At 37.5% G+C, this 3,891-nt stretch overlaps 1 pseudogene; it reads left to right on the top strand.

Annotated features, from left to right (window-relative positions):
• The first annotated feature begins 1,771 nt into the window (after positions 1 to 1,771).
• On the top strand, positions 1,772 to 1,873 carry LOC116887736 (annotated as a pseudogene).
• The last annotated feature ends 2,018 nt before the right edge of the window (positions 1,874 to 3,891 follow it).

The following is a 3,891-nucleotide window of genomic DNA, read 5'->3' on the forward strand; positions in this document are numbered from 1 at the left end:
CCCCTCCCCATCCTCCCCCTATTTCCACCCTCTCCCCAACAATCACATTCACTGGGGTTTCAGTCTTGGCAGGATCAAGGGCTTCCTCTTCCACTGGTGCTCTTTCTAGGCTATTCATTGCTACCTATGAGGTTGGAGCCCAGGGTCAGTCCATGTATACTCTTTGGGTAGTGGCTTAGTCCCTGGAAGCTCTGGTTTTTACCCTACTTTTTAATGGAAGATTTACATACCATTATAGTTTCCTAAGGCCTGTAAAACAAAATACCAAAAACTTTTTACAGAAAAATAACCCTTTTATTTATTTACTGATAATTCTGGAGTAAAGTCCAAACCTAGATCAGAGCCCCACTATCAAAGTTTGCTCCCTCATTAGACTCCTTCATGATTTTGAACACACCAGACTATTCCTTGGCTTGTGATTGCATTACTCTGATTACTGTTTGCTCTTTTGCCCATGTCCTACTCTGTATGTCTGTGTCCCACAAATCATTCTCATAATCACATTTGGATCAGCAGTCAACTGCAATTTAGCCTAATCTCACTTAATATTCAGTGGTGGTATCTATCTACAAGTGTTCTCTCTTAAAATAATGTCACATATTAAAATTCTACGAAGGCATCTATTCATTTTTTTAAAGATTTATTTATTATTTTATGTATATGCTTACACTGTAGCTATCTTCAGACACACCAGAAGAGGGCATTTGCCCCATTACAGTTGGCTATGAGCCACCATGTGGTTGCTGGGAATTGAACTCAGGACCTCTGGAAGAGCAGTCAGTGCTCTTAACCTCTAAGCCATCTCTCCAGCCCCAAAGGCATCTATTCTTAAGAGTACAATATTCATTAACGTATACCTTGAAAATGAGATATCCTGGCAATTTGGGAACACTTGACATATTCCTTGGGATTAGGAAGACTGATTAAGACAGAATTCTATATATTGTCTGAATGTGATCTGGAAATACTGCTCGCCCAGACCTTGGTATATTTGAGCTCAAATGCTAGAAGAAAATGAAAGATGAAACCAATTTATAAAATGCTTAAGCACTAATGACGTATACCAAGAAGTACTCATGTATCTCTCATGACATACTTACAGTCCCTTACCATGTAGACCATTACCAATTCATGGTATGTAAGGAAAGAACTGTTAAAAGATGGGTGATAACTGGCTTTCCAAGACAGGCTTCAGTGACTGAAGAGTTTATAACTTTTAAAAACATTTACAGCAGTTGTAAAAACAAATGAGACATAATAAGCATGATGATCTGAACTTCACAGGGGAACTGTCAACAGAAACTGATGGCTAGCAGCCTGATGATGTGACCCACTTGACCAATACTGTAAAACCATCATTATATGTTATAAATATCTTTGGAGATGAACATATTCAAAATAAAAGAAATCATGAGAATAGGATTTAACAATATAGGAAATAATACTAAAATGATAAGAATTCCTTTAAATGAACCAAACAGAATTTCTGTGGTTAAAGTTACAATATATGAAATAAGACATGTGCTTTGCTAAACTGAATAAGAAAATTCAACAGGCAGCACTGAGAATATGAGAATTTGAGGTTATTCAGTATGGGGGACAAAAAAAAAATCAAAGCATGTAAGCTGAGCCTAAGTGACTGGTGAGATAATACTGAGAGTATTAACTGAAACTCAGTAGTGCCCGGAGAAAGAACACAAAAAAGTAGTATCCTTGAAAAGCAAATGTGTGTGAATACTGATTGCAATAAATAAATAAATAAATAAATAAACCTTCTCCTAGAGGCATTGTAGGTGTGACAGAGAAAAGAGATGCTGTGTCTATTCTCAGTCTTCTGACCTGTGAACATTGGAATGATTAGTAGTCTAATACTCCCTGAAACAGGGAAGTCTGGGACAACCACCCATTAGGTACAAAAGGATCAGGACAAAGAGCTATGCTAAGAGGACCAACAGTCCAGTGCTATGTAGGTCTAGGCAGAATGCCAGGGCAAGGACTGAACCAGAGATGGGATAAGACAAACCCTGACACCTCCTCCCTTGACCCCCACATGGGGCTACTTATAGCACCAGGCAAAAAGTGAGCCCACAAGTCAGTACCGTGGAGCCTGAACAGGTAGCAGGTAGGAAAGCTGTCCCTACACAGGTCAGGAAAAATGGAGAGCTTTACCTTCCTTTCACTTCCTGCAGCACTTGGGAGATCAGGCCCTGAACCTTGTCTGGGCAACACAGTAGAGCTTACTCTGGTAGTGGGGATATGGGTGAGCAGACCCTGCTTCATGGCATGCTACCTCTCAATGTGTCCGAGCACCTCTTCTTTCCACCTCAAAACCTCCTTTCCTGATTCATCTCCCAGAGCTTATCTCTGCCTGGCCATCTCACCTTTTCTCCCTTGCCTCAGCTATAGGCCATAATATATTTATTAAGCCAATCAGAAGGTAAGGAAACTGTATGTTTACAAAATACTGAGGCAGGTGGTGATCCACAGAAATGATAGCAAGTCCATCCATCACTCATCACTTAGCTGGTATAGAAATTGACATTTGACTAATACAAAGACAACCTTTACACAGGGCACAAAAAGATTACCACAAAAGGTTGCAGGGATAGAGGGCAGGTACATGGGAACAGGGAGATGAAGGGGATTGGGGTGCATTATGTGAAATTCACAAAGAGAAAATAAAAAGTCAAAAGAATTTAAGATACACACTATAGGATCTCAGGGCAAACCAGACAGAAGAACCATAGCTATATATTCTCAGGGTGAAGATTTCAAAAGACAAAGAACACATCTGACGACACCAGGTAAAAACATTTGATGCAAAAGATTCTAGAGCATTTAATAGCTGTCTCTATTAAATAGACCAATGCAGCATAAAATGGCAGGTATTGACATGTAAACAATAAAGGACAAAGATAACAAATATCCTTAAATCTGAAGCCAATGGTAAGTTTCCCAAGGCATAGTCTGTGAAAATGAGAGATTAGATCACTTTTATTTCTGTTTTGCTGGTCCCCGCTGGTGGGGACAATACTATCCTACAGAATACATAAAAAATATAAAAAGTAATGATCAGATTTAATGAAGTCAAAAGTTACAAGCATGAACAGTACATAAAAAAATTGAGTTAAGTTAAGTCCATGTCCAATGTCATACAAAGGAACTCAACAGCACTTGATAGCTGCTCATTGAATTGTTCCTTTTTTTATGGGAGTTTCAATTCTTAGCTTCCTACATTTTAAATCCCATCAATATCCATGCATATAAGGGAACCTTTAATTGGATATAATGGGTTATTCAAAAAAAGATTAAAGGCCATATACTCAGGAAGGAGACATGTTTGGATATGGAAGGAGTTAGAGGGGAAAATAATATGTTGATCTTTCTTTGTATACAATGTAAGGAAATTTTATTTTAAAAAGAAATTAAGTACAGGCACCATCACATCAAGAAACATGAATTATTTAAAATATATTTCATATAATAGATAAAACACTTTTTAAAAACTAAAAATATTATTGAAAATAAAGAAAATTGAAATAAGCGTTCTATGATTTTTACAAGTAATTTAATATATTAATATAGTACTATTTACCAATTTTTTTCTTTTTTTTTTCTTTTTTTTTTGGAGCTGGGGACCGAAACCAGGGCCTTGCACTTGCTAGGCAAGTGCTCTACCACAGAGCTAAATCCCCAAACCAATTTTTTTAAACATTCAGTAAAAGCTTTATGAAATTCCCAGCTGGGCTCCCCCTGGTACTGAAAAACAACAAAACAAAACATTCAAAAACTTAGAAAAAAGCAGAATAAATAAGGAAATTTCAGCACTTCTCAGTTAGTCCCCAGTTAGTGAAACTGGGAAGGATTAGATAGAGTGCAATTGTTGAAGAT

The sequence above is a fragment of the Rattus rattus genome, chromosome 18 (assembly GCF_011064425.1).
Source record: "Rattus rattus isolate New Zealand chromosome 18, Rrattus_CSIRO_v1, whole genome shotgun sequence".
Lineage (NCBI taxonomy): Eukaryota > Metazoa > Chordata > Mammalia > Rodentia > Muridae > Rattus > Rattus rattus.